This window comes from Anopheles coluzzii, chromosome 2, assembly GCF_943734685.1.
Source record: "Anopheles coluzzii chromosome 2, AcolN3, whole genome shotgun sequence".
Taxonomy (NCBI): domain Eukaryota; kingdom Metazoa; phylum Arthropoda; class Insecta; order Diptera; family Culicidae; genus Anopheles; species Anopheles coluzzii.
Window position 1 is genome coordinate 30,353,888 of NC_064670.1, and position 13,341 is coordinate 30,367,228.

The 13,341-nt window shown below is 44.3% G+C and overlaps 1 protein-coding gene across 6 annotated transcripts in view; it reads right to left on the bottom strand.

The window, feature by feature from the left end:
- Positions 1 to 13,341, bottom strand: part of LOC120948267 (serine/threonine-protein kinase Pak) — a 60,075-nt gene that overhangs the window by 37,385 nt on the left and 9,349 nt on the right. The window lies entirely within an intron of this gene.

Sequence of the window (13,341 nt, forward strand, 5' to 3'; positions counted from 1 at the left end):
CTCTTCGCAAACAAAAGTGTATGAATGTGGCATTCGCGGAAACCATCATACTGCAAACGACGCTCCTTCACAATCCCTGCTCCGGCACACAGCTTCCCGCGCTTCGTTTTCGTGGCCAAGTGCTGGACAAGGCCCAAAAAACCGATAGCACACGTACAGATCATACACTCACACACACACAACGGTGGATGGGGATGGTGTGGACTCCGGTTCTATTTTCATCTCATCTTTAATTCATGCTCGATGGTATGTGTGTGTGTGTGCGATGGGGTAGTGAAAGGGAGGGGGAAGGAAATGATGCTGTGGTGGGGAAGTGCACCATAACGTTGCGTGGAGCCGGCAGCCAAACGGAGTCTAGTGGTTTTTATTGTTAAGGATGTCGAAAACAAATGATGGGTGGATGTGGGGAGGCATCAGTTTGAGGCTGTGTGTGTGAGTGTGTGGATTTTGACTAACGAAAAACGAAACCATCCTCTTCCGGTGGGATGCTACGGAGAGCAGCAGCGAAGACAGTTGCCGGTAGTATGTGGCCGGGAAATGCTGATACAGAAACATGACGTGAACTACACTACTGGCGACGGGTAGAGGAGGCTGTGCGGTGCGCCGCTGTGCACAAACCTTCCAACCACCGCCGCTCAAACATGACATTAATTTATTCATCTGCGCTCCTAAATACGTAGGCCGCACACACACGTACGCAAGGGGAAGCAAGGGTTTGACGCATTCCGGGGTGTACTTTCTTCGGGGTGTATAGCGCGCTTGTTCGCTGGCATGCTAAGCTTTGTTAGGGCAGCCACCGGGGTAGTGATGTGCTCTCTGGAGTGCATCTACGACTCCGATCTAACTCCGATTATGGTTAGTCCGATTCCAACTCCGGCAAAATGGAACCACTAGATCCGCCCGGAGTCGTCCAGAGTCGCTCTGAGTCGTTCGGAGCCGTTCGGAGTAATCCTGAGTCGTTCCAAGACGGCCGGAGTCGTTCGGAGTCGTTCGGAGTCGTTCAGAGTCGTTCCGAGTCATTGGAAGTCGTTCGGAGTCGGAGTCCTCCAGAGTCGTCCGGAGTCTTTCGGAGTCGTTCAGAGTCGTTCAGAGTCGTACGGAGTCATCCGGAATCGTCCGGAGTCGGCCGGAGTCGTCCGGAGTCGTCCGGAGTCGCCTGGAGTCTATTGGAGTCGGAGTCATTCGGAGTCGTCTAGAGTCGATCGGAGTCGACCGGAATCAGAATTGGTCGGAGTCAACAGAAGCCGTGTGGTTTAAAGTCCTTGTGATAAGACATTTCCTTTCGTTGTGTTTTTTTGTCTTTCACTTTGCGTGTGCACTTCATATACAGCCTTTTGTTTCGAAGGCCGACTCCGGCCGACTCCAGACTACTCCGGGTGACTCCATCTGCAGCCGATTCCTGACGACTCCAGACGACTTTAGATGACTCCGTCTGCAGCCGATTCCGGACAACTCCAGGCGACACCGAACGACTCCAGACGACTCTGAACGACTCCAGACGACTCCAGATGACTCCAACTCCAAACGAATCCGGACGTCTTCGGACGACTCCGGGCGACTCCGGGCGATTCCGGACAGTTCCGAACGATTCCGGATAATTCAGGACGGACCTACCTTCCGGAGTCGATTCCGAACTTATCGGAGTCGGATCGGAATCGACTCCAGATTTTTACCAAATTTACCCATCACTACACCGGGGAGCGTCCATCCGCTGAGCATGGGTAATTGAATAGTAATGTGATTTTTGCGCTAACCCGAATGAGGAATCATGCAATTCGAGATTAACGACAACGAGGTGAATTATTTATTCTTTTGAAATAGCATTCATTGCATTGAATTGATTGATTGAGTGATGCTTCCAGCGCTGCCTACATCTGGTGTAATTACTCCATCCACATTTCATTACCAATCGCTAAGACAGCATCCACTAACAAGACATCATTTCATTTATTCTAAGGTCTGTGGCACGTTCGCAACCAATAATATAGCCCCAGCTTCTCATCGCTCAACACGCACACACACAACGAATTCTGTCGGCTTGATAGACATTCTTCTTGAGGGCATAATTTATGAGGACAGTGTTGCGAGCAGCAGCAGCAGCGTGCGTGCGTGCGTGCCTGCCTGCGTGTCAGGGGTGGTGGTTTCGGGAAAATTGATCGTAAATTCTGTAAAAGGACGTGGCACAGAGAAGAGCTCCCGCGTACGGAATATGCTTGCGGAACATGTGTATTTAATAAAATCATAAAACAATCCTTTCTTCACTCCACGCTGGCAGCGTAGCCGACGGCGGCACCGAGGCTTGCACTCTTGTACCGTTCTTGAACCTAATGAAAGCTCGGCGAAGGAGTCGCTTGCTCACGCACTTCAACCATCCATTCGGAGTGGTCCGCCGCTTCCGTCGAGAATTATAACCCATCCTTTGGCTGGCGACAGGCGATACTAAATTTCAAACGCACAGACACACACTGAAACATGCTTCCAAAGTCTTGCCGCACCGAACGGGCGCACACTTTCTCCCTCAAACAGTTTTCTTCACCGCAGCAGACAGTTTAACAGCTGCGAGCGCGAAACGTTTTTAATAAACCATTACACACATCCATAAAAGTTTTTCCTCTTACGATGCCCACTGCATGCGTGTGTGTGTGTGTGCGTTTTGGGGTAGCATTCTAAGCCCCATGACACATACCATGCTGGGGGGCTTTCCTTTGCCCGATGATGCTACACACCGTGAAAGAAACTGGCTGGAAAATGGGCTACAGTGAAGCGATCGTTTTTGGTTGGAGGTCTTTTTTTGTTTTTGTTTTTTGTTGATCCCGCGACGAGCTGCGATGATTTAACACCGACGTTCTAATTTTATTACCGACGTTTGCGCAGTGTTTGGCTGCAGCACTTTGCGTGACGGTGCGAATATCGCTTTCAACGCACCGCTCCGCCGTGCTTGTGTTTCTCCTTCTGTTTAGTTTTGGATTCACATATTTTTCTTATTGGATTATTGTTTTACATTGTTTTTGTCCGGAAATATTCAGATTTACCCCCCCCCCCCCCCCCCCCCGTTAAATGTAGCATTCAGATTTCCATTATAAGGGAAGAAGCAGGTTTAAAGCATTGAATCGTATCTTAAATCTTAACAATTGTCACATCGTTTTTTTTTTCTAATCCATTTCTAAATTATGTGAAAGCAAATTCTCCCAAGCCTGGTTCTCTTCTACGCTTTCCTACCGTTTATGGGCTTGGTTTGGGTTATTTACAACGTTCTTGCTCTAACAAACGATAAGGCATCTAAAAGAACGGAAGCATTTTATGGACGCATTTGTGATGAGCAAAGTCGGACGCCAAAGCGCAAGACGATCACGGATGCCCCAGCATCATGCTGACGACGGTTGGTGGTAATGACGGCACTCAATCATGCTTGGCGCGCACCAGACCCGCACACGCACAACAAGATCATCTTTATCGCTTTTCACTGGCAGCGGGTGCGCTTCCGCCATCGCCATTGGAGAGTAACCGGAGGGAAGAAACTACTAAATTAAAGCCCACTTCATGCTGAGAAGAAAACAAAATCAAAAAATCTCTCACCATTTCGTCTAAGCCCAACACAACGAGAGGTCACGCGGGTGGAGGAAGATTTGGGATTAAAAGTATATATCTTTGAAATGAAACAGAACGAACGTTATGCTGGAGAATTTTCACTATCGCACGATGAACACAATCGCAATCCAGCAGCTCGGACATTCGTTTGAAAATGATTCGCTTACAACTTCCGCTTGAAAGCATTACAAAAGCAAAACAGAAAATGCATTGGAAAGTGGCACAACACTGCTGCCCTTCGATCTTCGATAGCAAATTAAATTTCCCATCGTTTTGACACACCCCTTCATGCCAGCGGGAGGGAGGGTCACCGAAGAGAAGCCGTTTTAAAACCGCAGGGAAATAAACATAAAAGCGTTTTTATCGAAAATACATTCATTAAAAAAATATGTACCCTAATCCTGCGCCACACACACACCACCCTCCTCCTCGCCTGGATAAACCGGTCTTGGGCGACACACACACACCGTAGCTTGCTGCCGTGGAACACGGTAGATTCTCGGGTGTGCTGGGGATGAATTATTTACTTTCCTTGATGGGCAGATTAAGAAGGGCCGATTAAGCGGACCGATCCATCCACCGTGGGTGTCGGTTTTGCGCGCCCAGTGGCAAGAGGGTAGAGGATCCAAGAGCTCTCGCGCTTTTACTTTGACCAAGACGTTTGACCTAAGCCCTAAAAGGTGCTTCAGTTCATCAGACAGCGAAACCTGGAGCGATATGGCTGACTGGCTCGCTGGTTGGACGGGAAAAGCGCATCTTATCGCTGCTCTCCCCGTCTCAAACACCGACGCCCCGTCCTGTCGTCGTTACCAGTGGAGACATTCTATTGTGTCGGCGACTGTCCTAAAAACGGGCAGCTAGAAAGCTGCTTTGAAGCGAAAGCGTTTTGCCCGCACTGCTTCCGAAACCCCGCGAAACCCATCCCAGAGGAGTGTGCAGTACACATCGGGGCAGAGATCGTGTTATCTCGTGTGTTTTGCTTTCCAGTGTTTGATGTTTCGACCAAAAAACCGGTGCTTCTGACCGGTGTTTGACAGCTTTCGGCTCCCACACGAGTGGTGCATGCTCATGGCATCCTGGGGGCCGTGTGGATGCGCGATAAGTATGATAAAAGGCCATAATATCGCACAGGAATGTTGCCTTGCTGGTGAGAGGAGCTTACATACCGTGTCTGCGTTAATGGGCGCGAAGCGAACAACACAGCAACGGTCGTCCAACGGGGTCAAAAGGGATGAGGTTGGAATCGATTTTTGCTCATTTCAGATGTGAAATCGTAATGAAATTGACCGTTTATGATGTTTGATGCATGAAACGATAACATATTTTTAGATATAATTTTACAACATAAAGGTAAAATACTAGCTGGTGAAGTTGGTGAAAAGTTGTTTTATGCAGGATGGAATACAAATCATTAAAAATTGCAACAAATATTAGGGTAAACGTACCTATAGTGGTGCTAGTACCAATAGTGGTGGTATTGCACTAAAATGCGTCACATACGATAAATTAACAGTAGTTAAGTTTTTTTTATGATAGTGTGAAATGTTCTCTAGCCTTTTACAAAGGATTTAAAAATGAAATGGGGCCATTCCGTTTCTTAGTGACCGAAAAATCCATTATTTTGTAAAAGGTATCAACATTTTTCCAAAATCCTTAGGATTTCATAACGATGCTCATATTTTTGATAACGTTCTAAATGACCACATAACAACGTAATTATTAGTTTTTTAACATAGTTGTTATCAAATGATATTGTTTTATTCAAATTCATTGGCTTTTGACCATATTTACGTATTTTTAAGTGTTTTTTACGATAGTGCCATTATAGGTACACCAAACAGGCATGTTCCTATAGTGGTCCTAGTTCTAAAATCAATAAAAACAGGTAATTTTAGATTTTTTTCAACGACATTTTTTACTTGTCGTACTGTTTTCATTAAAATAAGCAACAAAAATGAGTTTTCTGTAAGTAATTTACCAAACAATGGCCATATTTCGCTTATTTGGCTGAGTGAAAAATCGACTTCAAATCAAGCAAACTCTTCTGGGTATGGGTTGACGACAGGTACTTCAGTCAATACTTTCAGTACTTTAGTCAATATTTTCATCAACCAAATTCATACATTTTTTACGATCAAATTACGAAAGAAATCATTATTATGGCAGTAATCCTTGCTATTCACACGAAAACAGCTTCAAAACTAAGTTATATTGATATTATACACTGTTTTGAGGCATCTTTGTTTACCACCACTATAGGAACACAATACGACGACTATAGGAACCATACCACCATTATAGGCACAACGAAGCAATCACAAAAATATGTATTTTTTCGTAAATTCGATGTGTTTTATGGTAAAAATGGTTGTGATTGCGAAGATAAAACATATTCCAACTGTTATGTGTTAAAATATTCAGAAATTGTCCTTCCTGACACTTTAAATCCATTAAAGTACATCTGTACCACCACAAATTGCACCACTATTGGTACATTTACCCTATAATACGTGCAAAGAAACAAAGCACATTTTTCGGAAATGAATATTATTAATAAATAAGCCAAAATTAAAATTTTATATTAACAACATTATGCATTATTAAAGAAAGAGCAAATCAGTCGCACAATAACACGATTCAAAACGAATGAAAATATTTGCAATTTCTTTACTTTTATTCAACATAAAGAAATATGAATTTGCTTGTGGATGAAATACGACATTTTTTTAGTAGTTCCAATCATCACACCACCATCATAATCTTCCTACCGGCGTTAGCAATGCCGCAAACGTTCTACAAACGACAAACGAATGAATGAAACGTGGGTGCGTGGGTGGCTGCTACAAACGTGGCCACCACCCTTTTGCTGACTGACACACACAACAGCGTGTCGCACATTTCTGATTTACCGTTTTTTTCCCTCCCTACTGTTTTCCAGCACCCGTAAACTAGAGACCATGCCACTGGCACCTACTTTCCCGCCCCGTGATTTTCCCCGTCAATATGGCAAACGTCTTAGAAGCGCACTCTCGACCCGCACCGTCGAAGATTCGGATGAAAGAGTGTGAAGTTTATTTATAGGTTTAGGACACCGACATCCGAGCTGGGCAAAACACACAGAGCCGCGTGTGTGTGTTGTCGTGCGGTGGGGACAGGATGATCCGTCAACGTGCCAGTGCCAGTTTCTGCCGAAAAGAAAATGCAGAATCAAACGCAAGGACGAACCACACCGCCCAGCCAGCCAGCCAGCCAGCCAGTCAAGCGCCACAAGACGTTGATGGAGATGGATGAAGCAAATTAACCAAAGTGTCACATTAAGAGCGCACAAACTTCATCACCAGTACCAGCACCAGCAGCAAAAGTGACACGGACATATGTTTGGTGGGAAATGGTATTGTGTAAAATTATTAAAATTTTTGCTAACTTTAAAAAATTATCATGTTTTTTGCATTATCTGTCTCTCCCGATCTCTTGAGTGCGATACAAATTAGCCTGAGGGTTGCGAATTGGTAGAGAGCTAATTTGGACGCTTTACTGTAGAGTAGCGAGAAGCGTTTTTCACCTTTACGTGAAATCTAATTTTCCTTTTCCACACGCCCACCGGGCATGTCTAGGGGTGTTGTAAAAACATTCCACCCCCGACACTTTTTGCCAGCAAACGATGCTGCCACAATCTACCTGGCGTTCACAGCGCCACGTGGAATGGTGCTGGTGGCTGCACAGGAAGTTCAATTCGTCTGTACGTGTTTTTGCCTAACACACCCACACACACACACGCACACTTTCGCATTAAAAGCATACAATCGAGAGGTATCGCCTGCCAGCAGTAGGATAATCCTTTTTGCCGTTGCTCCGTCACGCGTTTCCAATTGCGGACTCGGTTGCAGACACGGAAGGAGAATGGAGCGGAGAATGAGTTGCTCATTCATTTCCTTTGGCATGGCACACAAAGCAGCAGAGTATGGGGCGCAACGGTGTAGGTAAAGTGGGCACTTAAAAAGGAGCACACACAAAAAACAAGGATCCTCACAACGGCGTTATGATTTGAATTTAAATTAATTAAGCAACGCTGAATTGCAATGCGAAGGTAGGCGTAATGGGAAAGACACCACACCAGCAGGCATTGGTTGTGGCGTTGTTTGTAACGTTGGAGAGCAAACGGTCTATTTATAGTAGGTTCATTTGGATAAGCTGAGCGGTCGTTCTTTTTTTTGTAACGGAGCCTACACAGATTAGAATAATATTGGAATTAACGTCTGAAAGCAGTAATTAACGAACATGTGAGATGAGTGTCCTTTTTAAAGCTCATATCATTAAGCTGTTTTGCACTAAACAGTACGAATTAAAGCTACAACATTCCCTGGTAACTGACTTCAATGTCATGCCGTCTGTTCCTTTGGGCTTTGTGTGTGTGTGTGTGCTCTTTAACTCGTGCTCTAGCACGACATCTAACGCTTTAATGGTGGCACAACGTCGAGCGGTATAAACTTCCCGCAAATTTCAGCTAGATTGTACACCTGATTTTGGACCGCATTCCACCGAGAGGGCCCTCTCCGCTGCAAACAACTTAATTAGCGCCAATCCTTCTCCCCCCCTCCCCCTGAAAACAGCATCACGTTGTTGCAGCAACGGGGATCGGAGCGAGCGGGAGTTAAATGAGCACTTACGCTGCGACACCCGACACGATCCCGACACATCAACTGCAGCATAAAAGCGAACTATCCCCCCAAAGGGGAGTTGCGTTGTGTTGGAGTTTGATGCAATCACTGCCGATGTGCATATACCGAGCCGGTCCATAAACACCCCCGGGGTGCAGTGCGCGACACCAGTGCTGGCAAAAGTTTACCTCAACTCACATGTTGCACTTGGAAAAGGCGTCGTCAGATTCGATGACACACGAAGGGTGATAGTTTCAATCCTCACACAGCAGGGCAGGAGGAAGATTGGAATCGTTTTGCAAATAGCAATTGAAAAGCATTCAGGCAAAGTTCAGGAAACTGCGCTGCAGTTGTGGTTCTGTGACTTGGTTTTGAAATTATTATGAGCAACGTTCCTGCGCCTGCAAGTGTCAGTGGGGACTCCGCTTGCGTTAGAAGCGTATTGAATTCAACACCTGTGGCCACTAGCTTGGCTGTTGGGTACATTGGGCGAAAGCATTCAAATGTATGGATGGATAAAATTGTTTAACGACTCCAGCAATTGATTGTGCATTGGTCATTGGTTTATAAATTCAGGTTTGAAGGACCTTCGAGCTTCGTTTCTTGCATCAAATATTCTCTAAAGTCTATCTCATGTAACACATGCAGAGCGCGGTACAGCACTCATAAGCAAACGCATGATGAAAACAGCTTAAACAAATAGCTTATGTACAAACGGAATTATTTTATAAATTGTATAAATTATGATGGCAAAAATGTGAGTACAATACTGTAATCCTGGAGTGAAATGCGAACCTCAAGGCACTAAAATGCAGCACCTCGACAACTTCTTAAATGTAAAAATTTAAAAAAAAAACAATGATGAAAAAAAGGCTTCAAACTGTCAAAATTTGAAATACTCAATTTGTATTTCCTTATTAAAATTTATTGACATATACAGCACAGCACCTTAATTAGCTAAAACTGGCGGAAATGGCTCTCGACAACGTAATTTGGGAGGCAATGTAGTCCATCAATTGAAAAGTTTGGAGACTTCTGCTCGAACCAGTATTGGGGCCCTTCACGATTTTAGCCAACTTTTTGTATGGAGTTTGACAGTTGGAGGCTGAAATGTAAACACTCTATACAAAACACACACAAAACAAGCCTGCGATTTTCAGTCTAGATTATTCTAGCCTCAAAGCTAGAATTAGATTCGAGTACCTGCTCGAAAAATGGCTAAACAAGGTGGTGTTTACATTTATTCCTTAGTGCATTGAAGAGATCTGGTGATGGAATCCAGAATCAAAGTGTATGTAGTTCAGGTGGTCTCATAGCATGTGTTTTATAACCAAATTTGAATATCACTTTTTGACAGGATTGGTGAAAACTTTTGTTCAAACAAGCTTTCTGGAGGCTTGACGAATAATTAAAACACTCTTAAAATCTTCATTTAGAAGAAGAAGCGATAAAAATCAGGCTTCTAAATTCATATACCTTGGGATAAGCCCACCTGTATATTATACCACCCTTAGATAGCTGCTCGAAAACTCCTATACAATGCAAACAGCAGACAGGCTGAAATTTCAGCCTACGAACTTAAAACGGAAAGGGCCCCATTAATTATAGTTCAAATGTACAGCTAATTAATGAGCAGCATATTCTAAGAATCGGAACATACAGTATACCAAATAACAAACTTGCTTTTTCGATAGATGCTACACATCAGGAGTCTCATAAATATCATTGTTAAAGGCCATTTTGATGTTAGCTTTAGCTAGTGGATGAACGTTAAAATCTCATTTTAATAAGAAAATACTAACCGGATATATAAACATTCGTCAGCGTCCTATTATTCAAGCTTTATTTTATTTATGTTAAGCTTTGAGCTGCTAAACATTAACACGACAGTAAATTAAACGAAAAAAAACAAGCTTGTAATTAATCATGTCATAATTATTGCCTAATTATTGTATCGGTTCATTTTTGAAGATTTATTTTCTCCATCAAACATCAATTAACGTAAATTCAGAGCGAAATACTAATTGCAAAACAGCTGGCAAAAATGCGGAAAAACAACTTCGTTTGCCTTCAATGCAATCAGATGCTCAAATGAACGAATAGAGCGCGCCACGGCATTGCCTCACACTGATGCCCTGTAATTCCTACATAGAATAGAATAAAGGACCCATGGTAAAACTTGTAGCATTGGCAAACAAGCGCAAAAGTATGCACAAAGTCAGTCTCTGGGAGATCGATCAGTAGTTATTGATATCCCCCCCACCCTCTGCTTTTGGGTTATACACTGTTTTGCGACCGTTCCGCCCCATAGCTGGCCAACAGAATAAACACTTCGCAAACATCGAAACAGTTGGCGGCAAAGGGGAGCGCACTGGCGTAGGCGATGGAAACACACAGTTTACAATCCCATTATGCCCATTGCGCAAAAGGTAAGTTCCACCTACATTCCAGGGTGTATAAAAAAAAACGAAAAAATGAAACAAAACAGCACAACTACACAGCATTGCTTCCACCATCCATTCACCTTAAACATCTTGCATTCCGATTGGCAGCTGTAGCGCAAGAAGTTTCGCGTAGCAGCAGTTTGCTGAAAGTGTTTGTTTGGCTACGGTTGGACTTTAACAAAAAAATGGGAAAGCACATCGCAGCATGGCCGCGAATGCTGGCGAATGCAAATCTTGCTCCAGTTCCAGTCGCCGCACTCATAACGAACTCTGTGGTGGCGAGAGCCAACGAACTATTTGGCAAGCAGCTGCCGCCATAATTAGTCACCGAGGAGGGGTGTTGCAGTTGCCCGGGATGACGTTCGTGCGGCCACTCAAACGGGAAAGATTAGATACCGTGCCGTGGTTTTTGCACAGACGCACAGACGCGCGGGAAGGTGGCATGGATGTTGAATAGTTTTCCGATACAAACAACTCGAAAGCTGGAGCGCGCGTTCGAGCGTCTGCCAAAAAAAAGACGGTTGCGGAGTACGAATTTATGTGGCAAATAATCGAAACAGACCCAGTGTAAAAAAATGGATTTAGAAAACCTTCGTCGAGCTATGGTTTTAAGAGTTAAATGGATTAAGCTGACAAACAACAACCCCTTTACGCAACAATCTCAAGAAGGACGGACAGATGCCAAATTTGATCATTCAAAATAAATTAAATAAAAGAACGCACTCATTCCACGGAACAACAACCGAAAAAACCTGGATGATATTTTTGGACATTTAAAGACACACACACTCACTTCAACGAATCTTCTTCGCAAACCATACACGTTTCTCTGTCTGCGGGTCTATCAATTTGCGTCAGCCGAACCGTCGCCGGAATGCTGTCACGCTCATGTCAATTTTATATCGACCATCAATCGAATCGCAGTTCATTACATGGCCAAAGCGGTGCCACACTCGGTGCATTCTTCGTCAACCAACTGCAACAACAATCGATCACGAAGCTTTTATAGACCGAGAGCATGTTTGCCCATGTTTATCTTTTCGTTTCTTGACGATCCCAATTCACCCATGTACTTGCTTTTTTACAACTATTGCACGAGAGTGAGTTTGAGAACGATAAAAAATAGACAAACAAATTGCAGTACATAAAATGCAACCTTTTGGAAAATATACCTTTTTTACCCAAGCCGTGTTCGTGTGGAAATGAGAAAAAGGGAGCAAATCGGGACAGAAAAAGCAGCAAAAAAATTGTCGAAAAAATCGTGATAAATCAATCAATTGCCACTCCGCTAAGCGACCACATTACACAAACAAGGCACCAATCGAACCGAACATTCTCTCTTGTGTCAAGCACGGGGTTCAACGAACCCGAAACGATCAAAAAGTATGGTAAGATGTTGCACACCAGCATTTTGCAATAAAAAAAAAAGTTCGCTATGGACCCTGCTGATCAAGTTTAAATTTGCTAGCATGGGGCTAACACAAGACATACGATCTTACAACATTACATGTAGCTACACAAATGCAAATGTTGGTGCGCGTCCGCTCGATGGAAACTTTTATTGACTTGGAGTGCATGTGACACACACGTTGATGAGGAATTTCATCTCAATTTAATCAAAATTTCACAGATATAGGCAGCCTCACCGCAAGGAATGGGACGCGCTCACAGCTGAACGAAGGGTAGATAAAGCCAAAAAGTCGTAAAAAAGGGTTTCGGCGTGTCGAAGTGAAAGTTTAGAGCCGATCCTGCACGAAAGCGAACGCAAAACCTATGGTAAAGGTTACACACACACACACCCCAAAACGAGCTAAAACACAAAAATAGGATTCTGTTACATTTTTTGTTTTGCCGTGAAAGATCGCAAAGAGACGGGAGGGAGGGCGGAGGGTGTGGCTGGGATTCTGCATGGGGGAGCATAGAAACAAAACGGGAAGGGATATTTACCATTCGACCACCCAATACAAAACGGCCATAAATCGTTCCGGCGTGACGTGACGCACGTTCGGCAAACGAGATAAATGCGCCAAAATGCTAGCGAATACTTTTGCAACCAAAAAGCAGAAAGAAGAAAAAAAAACACTCCTCCACCACCGCTACACGCACAGCACATGCCCTCCACCATACACTCACGCGCAAAACACGACCGTCATAAGGCAACAACGGCTGCGGCGGTAAAAATTACAACCGGAACAAAATAGCGACGCCAAATCGCCATCATATTTGGGCCCTCCTCCTCGCGATTAAAAAAGAAAAGAAGAAAAATGGCAACAATACAAAAAAAAGTTGGCTAGAAGCACACTTCTACTTATTCCTTTCCACCAGCTTTCCCATCGGTCGTTAACTAACTCTTGCATTAAGCTTCGATTTTGCGGGTGACCCACCCGGTTTTACGGAACGAGCAAAGGGGGAATTCCCTCCCCAACCCCCCCAAAGCATGGCCATCGCGAGTGAAAGTGAAGTTTTGGGGTGGCAGAAGGTGCATCGTTTTATTTTTGGCGAGGTCGTCTTGATTGCGTGAACAGGTTGATTGGCATATGTACACGCGCAATGCTGTCCGGCGGACAGGTTGTTTAGGGCGCCGTACTAGATATAAACAATGCGCCATCTACTCCAAAATTCTTAACATATCCCCCCCCCCCCCCCTCCCC